Source organism: Alosa pseudoharengus, unplaced genomic scaffold, assembly GCF_046254945.1.
Source record: "Alosa pseudoharengus isolate Yale_2024_CS ecotype anadromous, Long Island Sound unplaced genomic scaffold, YU_APseudo_1.1 YU_APseudo_1.1_scf_20, whole genome shotgun sequence".
Taxonomy (NCBI): Eukaryota; Metazoa; Chordata; class Actinopteri; order Clupeiformes; family Clupeidae; genus Alosa; species Alosa pseudoharengus.
The window spans coordinates 24,245,566-24,258,488 of NW_027468664.1; positions in this window are offsets into that span (position 1 = coordinate 24,245,566).

Here is a 12,923-nt window from a genome sequence, read left to right on the forward strand (position 1 = left end):
GAATATACATTTATATAGAATTCAAATGATCTGCAAAGTTCAAAGACAACTAGAAGAAATTATCTAAAACTAATTTAATAAATTCACAAAAGTACCATGAGCAAGATGCTATGAGCACAAATATGCTATTTGTAATGCTCTCTCGCTTCATATGATTGCTCTTGTCCACGTGAGAGGTGCTTGTTGCACTTTGCCTATGTAGTGTAAATTAGGACCGAATGTCTTAGTGGATGTCATGGAAACATACTCATGTTTCGGAAACTCATTAACTCGCACAGACCCTCATCCACACACACAAACACAGGCACACACACAGAAACACACACACACACATAGCTTTCTTAAACTAGCTTTCCTGTCTTTGTCTCTCTATTCTGTGTTTCCCAGTTACCATGGTGAGGGAGGTCACTATTGACGACTTCCAGTCAGAAACCAAAGTGAGCGTCACACATCCTTTTCAAGAAGCTTCTTTTCATCTTTAACTTCCTATACATCTTCTTCATCTCTCAATCTCTCTTTCTCTCTCTCTCTCTCTCTCTCTCTCTCTCTCTCTAGTGTTTCTACCCTTACACAAACGAACAACATACTGGCCTCATGTTTGTGAACTTTGCTTGCTTCTTGCAACTCATACAGCTTAGTTCAATGCATTCAGAACAGTATCAATGCGCGACCTAATAAGAAACCCATAGAGCCATATCACTTAACATAAAATAGTCCCTTTGAACATAACACTCTTTCTGCCCTTTCTCAGACGCCCGTCCAGTGTGGTTGGTATGTGGGCTAGGATTGATTTAGCCTTTCGGAATCGAGGTCAGTGAAAGCGAATCCTTTGTACTTGACCATGAGAATCACTCCTGCCACGGTCTAGACGGTCCAGGCGAGTTGGCGAGCCAGCTTTCTCACTCTCTGTCTTTCTCACTCTCCCTCCCTCCCTCTTTCTTTTTCTTTCCCTCCTTTCCTTCTCAGTCTCCTCTATCCCCCCTCTCTCTCTCCCTCCCTCTCTCCCTTCCTCTCCTTCTCTCCCTCTCTCTCTCTCCCTCTCTCCCTCCCTCTCTCTCTTTCTCTCCTTCTCTCTCCCTCTCTCTCCCTTTCTATTTGGGCTGGCCCTAATACGGGCTAACCTTCAGCGGTCTCCTTGATGAACCTGTACAGTTGGCTGGCGTGTCTCACTCTACGGTAGTTGTCATGGTGATGCAGACAGGTCGAGTCACTCCATTTGTCTGCCAGCTGCAGCATGCTCACACACACACACACACACCAAGGGCGTAGGTTTGGTCTGAGCTTTGGTGGGGACACTACCCACTAACCCCCCCCCCCCCCCCCGAAAAAACAAACAAACAAAAAACACTCAACTCTTTCACCAGCCACTATAGATAAACTGATTAAAATGTGCTACTGTCCAACTACTATCCATGATTAAAATGTGCTACTGTTCAACTTAATCTAACTACATGTGTAGCCTACATAATCTGATTTTAATATGTAGGCTACAGATATGTAGGCTATATTTAACATTTATTTTCTATTTGGTCTGTTATGAAATCATGCCCATTTAAGCACAGCTCAGTTTTAAGAAACTTAAATACATGCATGCTTAGCATTTTGTAAAAATTAAGGCTACATTGACAAACTCTTAACCGTGAGCTGCCTGTATATTCTCTGATTCTAATATTTACAGATATCTAGGTGATGTAAGCACAGCTCAGTTTTAAGAAATGCAGCCGAAAGACCATGTTGAATTTTGCAATAATTTATTTCAAAACCGGATTACTCTGGAACAGCTAACTATACACGGGAATGCATTACACCTTTGTGTTCGGTAAGGTCTGCTGTTTATTCTGATATATGGTTTGTCATGTGTTGCGTGAACTCCGTGAAGAGTGTGTAGGCCTACGATATTCCACCGAGACGAATGGATGTGGAGATGGGCGCAGAGAATAATTAAATCTCTTGAAGTTATTTTTCTCACGAACTGTTTATCACAGCAAACAGTAGCACCGTTTAAAAGCTGAGAAAAGGTTCTTTCGTGTAACACATGTGTGATGAGTAGCCTACTTCTGGAGGAGTTCAACATAGAAGAATGGGTGAATTTGGACGCACTTGTAGTGAAGTAAAGCTGAAGCGCTGCATGCTGCGGCTCACTGGTAGTTATTATAGGTAACTTCAAATCAGCGCGATTTACCCTTATAGGCTACTGCACATTACAAGATCTGTACGAGATGATCCGCAGCACTGACGTGAGAAATGATTTAACTCTTTGTGTAGCGCATATGAGCGCTTTTCCCCCCATTTCAACCTGAATATTGGTGGGGACATTTCAGTCGTAATTTAACATTGGTGTGGACACGTCCTTCGGTCCCCACGCAAATCTACGCCCCTGACACACACACACACACACACAATGCCACTTTGAGTCTCTGTTCAGCAGAACTTATTGGACAGAGTATCTTAAACATTTAAGAAGCTCAATTTTTGACAGGAAGTGTTACAAGGAAACATGCAAGCTAGCTGCCACTTGCAAACTAGCTGTCTCTAATTCATAGAGCCAAACCCCTGATAGACAGATAGCACCTGCTATTGTTTAGACACATACAATTTCACAGTTACTCATCTGAAGACCTCTTCAGGATGAATATATTAGAAATATGAACTGATTTGGCATTGAAGTGAATATGCACACACACACACACACACACACACACACACACAAACACCAGATATACACATCACATCGCATCACACAAGTTTCAATTCTACAGTTCCCAATGTGGTCTATGGCACGTGGAGACCTACTAAATGAATAAAAACATACCAAATGCAAATTTATACTAATTCCTACTAATACTGTAATATGGTCCCACTGCAGTGTGTGTGTGTGTGTGTGTGTGTGTGTGTGTGTGTGTTTGTTTAACATAGTTTTAACCAGTTAGCTCTCTGACAGATTCAGGTCACGTGCATGTCAGCTTTCCCAGCTGCTGAATCGGTGACCTACTTGTCCCTTTATCTGCCTGTCTGCCCGTCTGACTGACTGGTGTCCTCTGGTGTGTGTGTGTGTGTGTGTGTGTGTGTGTGTGTGTGTGTGTGTGTGTGTGCGTGCGCGTGTGTGTGCGCGCCTGTCTGTTTGTGTGTCCTCTACCTTGTGTGTGTGTGTGTGTGTGTGTGTGTATGTGTGTGTGTCCTCTACCCTGTGTGTGTGTGTGTCCTCTACCTCTGTGCACTGGCAAGTGAGACTCAAGATGGGAGATACCTGCAGTTAAGCTCTTAAGTATCCATACCCATGTTAAGTATGCACACCCATGTTAGGTATGCACATCCATGATAAGTATCCATATACCCATGATAAGTATCCATACTCATGTTATACTGTATGCACACCCATGTTAAGTATCCATACCCATGTTAAATATCCATACCCATGTTAAGTATCCACCCCCATGTTAAGTATCCATTCCCATGTTAAGTATCCACCCCCATGTTAAGTATCCATTCCCATGTTAAGTATCCATACCCAGATTAAGTATCCACTCCCATGTTAAGTATCCACTCCCATGTTAGGTATTCACACCCATGTTAAGTATCCACTCCCATGTTAGGTATGCTCACCCATGTTAAGCATGCACACCCATGCTCATTTGATTCAAAGTTGTTTTGTTTACTTGACCAAGAAAACACAGAAAAGTTTTTATTTTATTTTATTTTTTACTTTGTGATTTATATCTCCACGACAATGCCTCATTTAATGGATAGATAATAGGGATAGATATATACATATTTATATACATATCTGTAAACTATAGACTACAGACAGACAGGAATGTTTGCATAGATGCATGAGTGGTTGTATAGTGGTACACAGATTTCACAGGTGTAATTGGATGGGAGTGTACATATAGTGTGTGTGTGTGTGTGTGTGTGTGTGTGAAGAGGATTGCGTATATAAAAGTATAGTGACATAGGACTATGGAGAAACATGCTTGTTTGCATGGTGTGTGTGTGTGTGTGTGTGTGTGTGTGTGTGTAAAGGACTGTGCATACACGGCATATCTCCCAGTCTTGCCCTGAGGCTCTGAATTGGGGCGCTGACTGTGCAACTTCAGAGCTGAGGTCTGAGCATGTTTAAATAGGAACATTACGGCCAGTATCTCCTTCACACACACACACACACACACACAGAGAGAGAGGGAGAGACACGCAAATGCACACACACACAGACACGCACACACACACACACACACACGCACGCACGCACGCACACACACAAACACACACAGAGAGAGACACGCAAATGCACAGAGAGAGAGAGAGACACGCAGATGCGCGCACACACAGACAAGCAAATGCACACACATACACACACACACACACAGAAACACACACACACACACAAATGCACACACACACATACAAACATATACACATGCAAATGCACACACACACACCCACACACACATGCAGTCTAGTCTGTTAATGTGCTGCTCCATATTGGTATGGAAACAATTCAGCCAGTTCAGAGGTGAGATCTGTGTGTGTGTGTGTGTTTGGATAGCACTGTGCATACAGTGAATACCTCTCCATCATCCGCTGTTTTCACACATCAAGTGCTGACAGAGATACACATCCACCCACCCACCCACCCACACACACACACACACACACACACTTGATTAATCCTCCACTGTTCTCATACCTCATGTGCTGACTGCACTGGCATTCCACTCAGCTTGAGGTGAGACCAATGCATGAATAGGAACATTACAGTGAATATCTCTGTCACACACACACACACACACACACACACACACACACACACACACACACACAATAGGCTACCTTAATGTGCAGCACATTCCTGTGACGCCCGCTTTATTATTCCGCGTTGTGAGGTTACAGTGAGTTCATTCTGCGTAATGGTTCTAAAATGGGAGCTTCAGCTGGGTCTCTATCTATTCATACTGGGACTTTACAGTTTGTCTCAATCACTTTGGTACATTTCTTAGATCAGAATTGAAATTCTCAAAACTACCTGTTCAATCTTCACATCATTGTGTCACTTGTGCACATCAAAAAAGCAGCAGCAATAAGTTGCAAATGCATTGGTACATCCATGCAAATGATTATGTACAATTCTCTGCTGTTTCCTACATTATCAGTTGGTTATGACATGTTGATCAAAATGTATTATAATGGGTCTCTGTTGAATAGTTTCACCCCCCGCAACATTTAGGCATTAGTTTATAACATAAGTCTATATGCAAAATGGTTGAACAAGTTGTCATAATATGTCAAGCCAGATATTCGTTGTGATGTGGATGAGAATTTGTGGCCCACCAGACAGGAACATCAGAAGATCTAGGAAGATGTATGTTTAGGTGTAGGAAGACTGCACTCTCATCACTCACATCAGAACATCCCTCCAGAGTACACTGTTATATTGACAACATGACTAAGCAATTTGACTGTCTTATCTGTGCACTGACACAAGAACTTGTCATTCTGATGGCACTGACATGTTCATTGACACAGATATTTACTTTTGAGAGATGAATTAAGGATTTTGAGCAATAAAGTGGCTTTTGCAGGTAATCCATGGTGTTTTGCTATTTGTCCAAGTTGTTTTGAGAAATGCACTTACTGTTTTGCAAATGTCGAGGATGATTCAAGAAATGTACCAAAGCGACTGAGAAAAACTGTAAATTAGACTCCAAACATGCTAATACGTATCACTTGATTTTCAGCTTCTTTTGTCACCCCTACAACAAACAAACAAACAAATACAATCAGATTTCCATAATCGTGTTAAATTTGCAGCAGTAAGTAGAAGTATTCTCTCTGTGAGAGATCTGCTTCTGAATGCTATGCTAGCTGCATAGCGTCTGGATTAACCCTGAGAGATCTGGTGCTAAAGTGTTATGCTAGCTGCACAGCGTCTGGATTAACCCTGAGAGATCTGCTGCTGAAGTGCTATGCTGCATTGCATCTGGATTAACCCTGAGAGTGCTGAGGGGACTTTGGACCTGCTTGGAATGCAAACTACTAAATCCGACAGATCCGTCGCTATCAAAAGTCCCCTGAGATGATGTTTTGCATTTGCTTGCATTTGTGTTTCATTTGTAAAGCGACCTTTGGTGCTTTACAAGATAACATGTATTATTACAATGATGATGATGATGAGTATGATGATTATTATTATTGTTTCTTTTAGTATCCTCCAGATGTAGCATATATCCATGGCATGCAAACAAAAATTCTTCTCCTCACCAGCTTGTGCATACCTCATGATTTTCAACTTTTTTTTTTTTGTTGGTTGTTTTGTCAGACAAATGTGATTGGAAAACTCATGAGGACAATCAGACTCTTTGACGGAGAGATCGCTGTTGAGAGATCGCTGACTCACTGCCCACGGAACACCCTAATCATAGTGGGATAGTCAATCCTGTAACTCTGGGCTCTTCCCAAAGAGAGATAAAACAAAGTGTTGCACATTCTTTATCAGATGTTCACTGGCTCATGTGGGTGTTGAATGTCCTAATGGCCCATGTTAAAGAAGCCCTATGCAAGTCTGGTTATTCCTTCGCTGTTTCTGGGTTTTCGTCTGATTTTGGCTCGCATTTTTCACGACATAGCTCCCCCTGAAGCTTCGGTAGCAAGTGACTGCTATGCTAAACCCCCACTAGCTAGCGAGCTAGCCATCAAGAACCAAGCTAAACACATACAGGGCTCACAATAAAACGGTCGAGCAAACACATTGTTCAAGAGACTATCAAACCACATTACAAAAACAAAGTTCACCCAAGGGTAGGGTACTTACAGTTTCAGCAGCAACAAAGCCAAGTCGGAGTCCGTTTTGCAGTCTTCTTAGAAACTACAATCTGACTACATTTTCGAGGCCTTCCGCCGAGTCACATCCGGATTTCTTCGGTCCGGGACCAGAAAGTTGCATATTCGTTTTTTCCGCGGAGAAGCACTAGGGGGAGACGAAGCACCCACCCAACGACCCAAAAAGGGTTGTCAGAACGACTCTCAACCTGCATAATTAAGGTCATTTTTGCTAAAATTGTTGCATAGGGCTTCTTTAAGAGGCTGTTTTGCAGTCGGTTTGTTTTGGCTTTTAACAGTGTGATGGCTGTGACATACACATACACAAGTTCCATGGAACATTATAGGGAAGTGACCCACCAAACGACTCCTCTGAAAGGCAGGTGCAAAGTTGATTTCAACAATCACAGTGCTGATGTAATGTTAATCCTTAAATTGAACTTTAAATTGCGCAGGCAGAGTTGTACAGAACATTCAGTACTTTTTGGAGAGTGTTACTGGAAATAATGGTCTGTACATACCTGTCAACACTCCCGTATTTCAAGGTCATCTCCCAGCACCCTCCCGTTTTGTTATTTCTCCCGGAAAACTCCCGTAATTTGCATGGCCATCAAACTTCATTTTAAAATAATTGATCCATGCATTTTTTCTATTAGTCTGACATCTCCCAGGTTGCCAGATTGTGTATGATATACACCCTACACATACACGATCACTTAGTTTAAATTTCAACCGTTTTGTCATAGGCTAAAACCTGGCAACCCAAATCCCAAATAAGGAAGCGGGTGCCGACTGCGCAGCCTAGTCTTGTCGTAAGCAAGCGGGCTGGTTAAATGGCCTACTTCAGAACTAGCTATTGTGAAATTGTTGGGAATTTAATTAATTAACACATCACATAAACTGTTATTGAGTGTTGTTGATACACTGAACTTGTGTCCTCGGAACCAAATCTGACAGCAAGCAGCTTTGGAGTTTTGGAAGTTGGCTGCAGACAGGCAGCTGGTGGATACATAAATGGTAAGGTAAAAGCAAAGACCGAAATGCAGTGTTGAAACACGTGTATGAAACGTATTAAAGGGGAACTTGGCAACTATTTCAGCGTAATAAACCCGTTTAGAAATCATTTGGATGGTTAAATCAGTGTTTTTCAACCTTTTTTGTGGCACGGCACACTTTTGACACTTAAAATGTCCCACGGCACACTAACATCCTGTGTGAAGAAAAACTAAACATACCATAGCCTAAAATTTCAAATAATACACAGATATGGCCTTATTATGGCATTTGGGTAATTTTTCTGCGGCACACCTGATGATCTCTCACGGCACACTAGTGTGCCCCGGCACAGTGGTTGAAAAACACTGGGTTAAATGACCTGTTCCTGTGAAAATGGTGACTTTCCCCGCTGCGCCTAGCGTCCCCAGGCGGAAAACCAACCTTGCAACATTGAGACTACCGTCCCGAAAGAGAAGTGAGAAACAAGAAACTCGTTTTAAATCGTGTTTCTTACCTTGTAACATCCACATAGTTCTGCCAAACTTATGCTAACCTTTTGCTAGCTTGTAAACAAATCCATGTGCTTTATCGTTACCTTTTCCCACAGTTTGAAATAGCATAATGCACAATTTCTCCAGCAGAGGGGGAAATCCTGCCAAGTTTCCCTTTAAATATGCAAACACTGATCCGGTATAAACACTGACCCCCCCCCCCCCCCCCCCGAAAACAAAATCTCCTGTTTTTGGAAAGCTAAATATTGACAGGTATGGGTGTGTATGATTCTGAAGAACTCTAGATCAGGGATTCCCAAACTGTGATACGTGTACCACAGATGGTACGTGAGCTTCCACTAGGGCAGGGGTGGGCAAACTGCGGCCCGCCAAGCACTTTCATCCGGGCCGCGCTTTCATTTGGTTATCAGGCTGCTCGCTATTTTTTTCCTGCGATAGAGACGACGTTGGTTAGCTTTACTGCAAACTGTTTTTCACTCTCCTTAGAGAACGTTTACAATGTCAATGTCAAAACATCGTGTTAAATAGAGTTAGCATCATGTTAAACTAAGTTAACTCTTAGTTATCTCCTTTGCAGCAGATGTAACGTGAACATTATGCGATCCATTTAATTGGGAACGCATCTGCACTCACGAGAGGGAGAGAGAGCCGCAGGTTCCAGCTGGCTTGTCAATGTTGATAATTGATATCTCTTTCTTATAAGAAACTTTTAAAAGGAAATCATGAAGGCAACAGTAGTTCCCACTACTGACCATTTAAAAACTGTGATGGCCCAGCCGTAGGTACAGCACTAGCCATAGCGGAGCAGGCAGAAGATCATTGAGAAATAAACGTGAATTAAAGCGACTGTCTTAAAGCGACCGTGCACAATTTATACATTTGTTAAACAGCATAAAATTAGCAGTATGTTTAAGCAATTAATATTTTAAAAGAACTACTTTTCATACTAAATTATAGGCTATAAATTTTTTTTTTTTATGTGTGTGTGTGTGTGTGTGTGGGGGGGGGGGGGTTGTTGTGCGGCCCGCCGCCCAATTTTCAAAACCCAATGTGGCCCTTGAGCCAAAAAGTTTGCCCACCCCTGCACTAGGGGGTATGCAAGATGAAAAGGGCAATGTCGGTGTTAAAAATGTTTTTTCTTTTTTTAAATCTTAAGCCTATGTTCTCTTTATTCTTTGTGTTTCATAATGTGTTTCAATATGTTCTCCACACTGTTTTTTTTAGTGTGGGAGCTCATAGACCAGTTGCACATTTTGAATGTGTTAACATTTGTATGTGTCGGATGGTGGGGGTACGCAAGCCAAGTCAGGATGTAGGTGGTGGTACGCGGGGAAAAAAAGTTTTTGTGAACCGCTGCTCTAGATCAGTGTTTCTTAACTGGTGGGTCGGGACCCAAAAGTGGGTCGCGGAACCATTCTGGGTGGGTCTTGGAGCTTGTGGGTAAAAAAATAAATAAATAATCACCCATTTTAAGTGCTACTTTGTCAGATGTACAGTACTATCTTAATATCCTGAAGACTTCACAAATGTAATGCCAAACATCAGCATGTTCTAAACAAGTAGGCCTACAGGCACTTTGCGTGTCTTACAGTACCATGTAGCTCACCTTATCTGTTGGCTTGAACACTAAAAAAAAAAATATGGGTCGCGACTAAATGAACATGGGAAATTGTGGGTCCCAAAGCCAGACCAGTTAAGAACAACTGCTCTAGATGATTGGTTTCCATAACAATGAGATCATGAGAATAATGCACAGATTCCACATATAAACCACAAAACCACAAACACACACACACACACACACACACACACACACACACACACACACACCAGCTCACCCATCCACACAATAGTGGTATATCTCACACAACCCACAAATAATGCATTTATACATCACAAACATACACACCCATGGACAGTCACTCACCTGCACACTCATGTGAACAAACTGCACACACACACACACACACACACAAACACAAAGACACACTGGGCACATACTGCAAAACTACACATGTGGGGATGAAAATGATTTTTATTCATTTTAGGGAAACACTGTCAGACAATGTCATAGCTACTGCCCACAGCAGTGAAAGCAACAGTAATGTGGTCTCTCATTGGACAGAGGCTTTGTAGTGGAAGGTTAGAAAGCAGAAATACTTTCAAGCAACACACTGAAATATCTCATTTATCCTTTGATCTCATCAGTGTGTCGATTCATGTTGATTCATGTTCCTGCAAAGTACAGAATGTTACAGGACAGAGGCACCAATCTCCCTATTATGAGTGTACAACTGAAACGTTTGAAGTTGTTATTTTTCGATAAAAAACCCACAGTGCTCCTTTTAGTGTTGTTATTTTTGTTGTTGTTGTTGTTGTCTTTTTCCGGGCTCTTTGGACATGTGTCATGTTGTTTGGCTGGGACTTTCCTTTCTCAACCTTTTTGGCGTTCTTCTTCACATGGAGATGAAGAACAGTCAGCAGAAAACATCAGTACATTGCGAACATCTGTGACGGGATCACGTGCGTGCTGGCTCATACATTCCAAAACCACAACACTTAGCGTTGCCTGATAACACACTGAGAGATGACAGACGTAGAACGCAGACAACATCACACAGGAACAGGAGGAACCGGAACAAACACTTCATGGAAAGCAAAAGAGATCTTTGGTCCAGGAAAGGTTGCAACGCCACTTCTGAATGAACCCTCTGGCAACTGTGACAGTTGTGTTATTTTCTACAGAATCAATGGTGGAATTTGAATAAGATCCGACATCTGTGAAGTGACTGACATCAGGCTCCCATGACAACCCTTCATTTAAACATCGCATGGGATTAGAACAGCCCTAAGAGGTAGGAGTCAAATATGTGGCAAACAAACACATACACATGTATGAACACACACACACACACACACACACACACACACACATGCATACGCATACGTCAACATTAAATTAAAATATAGCTGCAAGCAGCAATGCGGGGGCCTAGCAGTGCATAGCAGGAATGGCGTTGCCATGGCATGAGCAAGCACTCACAGCAAGAGGCCAAATTACACCAATGTCCTTGTGCGTTCTCACAATCAGCTACCATGTCCCTCTACCAAGTTTGGACTTCATACACCAAAGTGTTGCTGAGATGTGGGCTCACTTTCTTTATTACAGCACCCCTAGAGGTCAAATGAGACCACTTTCCTTGCATGTCCTCACAATCAGCTACTATGTCCTTGTACCAAGTTTGGACTTCATACAACGAAGAGTTGCTGAGATACGAGCCCACTTCCTGTATTGCAGCGCCCCCTATAGAGGCCAAATGTCCTAGTGTGTCCTCACAATCAGATACCAAGTCCCTGTACCAAGTTTTGGCTTTCCAATATGGCGGAGATCCAATATTGCGGAAAGTGATGGGATAGGGGTCAATGAACTCGGGATCGTCCAAGGATTCAGACGCTACCTCAATTGTGAAAATCAGACAAAAGAGTCAAGCATCACGCGCATGAACGCATGTCCAGCATTGAACTGGTGGTGGCGCTAGAGTGTTCAATGTATATGCATAAAAATAGCTGTGAGTGATTGGGAAAGTTTGCTGACTAATGGTATCGAGTTTTGTTATGTTAACTCAAAGCGTCACAGAGATGTTAGTCCACTTCCTGTTTGGCGGGTTCATCGGCATATTTGATTGGCTGTCACGGGCAAACAAAAATGAAATTGAAAAATCTGTCGTTTGTGCGGCTCGGGAAGAAAATCATCTCCGCCAAGTTCCATGAAAATCGGATGAAATTTCTGACCGCTGAAACTTTTCGTAGAGTTTGGACTAAATCCAATATGGCGGAGGTCCAATATGGCAGAAAGTGATGTAATAGGGGTCATTGAACTTAGGTCGGTCCAGGGATTCCAACGGTGCCTGATATGTGAAAATCGGACGCACCGTTCAATGGTCACAATGCAATCCAGGTTCGACCCATTGGTGGCGCTAGAGTGTTGGGCATAGAGTTTTGGAAATTAGTGAGAGTGATCATGGGACAGTGCTGAATCAGTGTGCCAAATTTCATAACTTTAGACCCAGCAGTTAAATTTTCGGCCAGATTTTGACCTGTTGGTGGCGCTAGATGGCAGGGTTTAGAGGTCCGTAAATGAGTGTGAATGGTCAGTGGAGTGTCCTGAAACTTTCTGCCAAAAATCTGCACTTTTTAGCCAGGCGTTCTATGGGCTGCCATAGACTCCAATAGCAGATAAATAATAATAGGAAAAGCTAGTAACTCAATGGGTGCCTTCGCAGCTTCGCTGCTTGGCCCCCAATAATAATAATAGGAAAAACTAGTAAAACAATGGGTGCCTTCGCAGCTTCGCTGCTAGGCTCCCAATAATTCATTATGACCCTGATGACCATATAAGTTTAACCAGCATACTGGTATCAGATGGAATCATATTGATCTTCTGTTCTGGAAATTGTGGACTGGTCCAACTTTACACAGACCATTTCTACCATTGATTGCTTACACTAAATGATTATCAATAACAACAGCGTGATTGGAAAAACATTCGTCTGTGTTAGTGGCTGCTGTGGTCTCTTTCAGTCTACCCAGAAATGACAT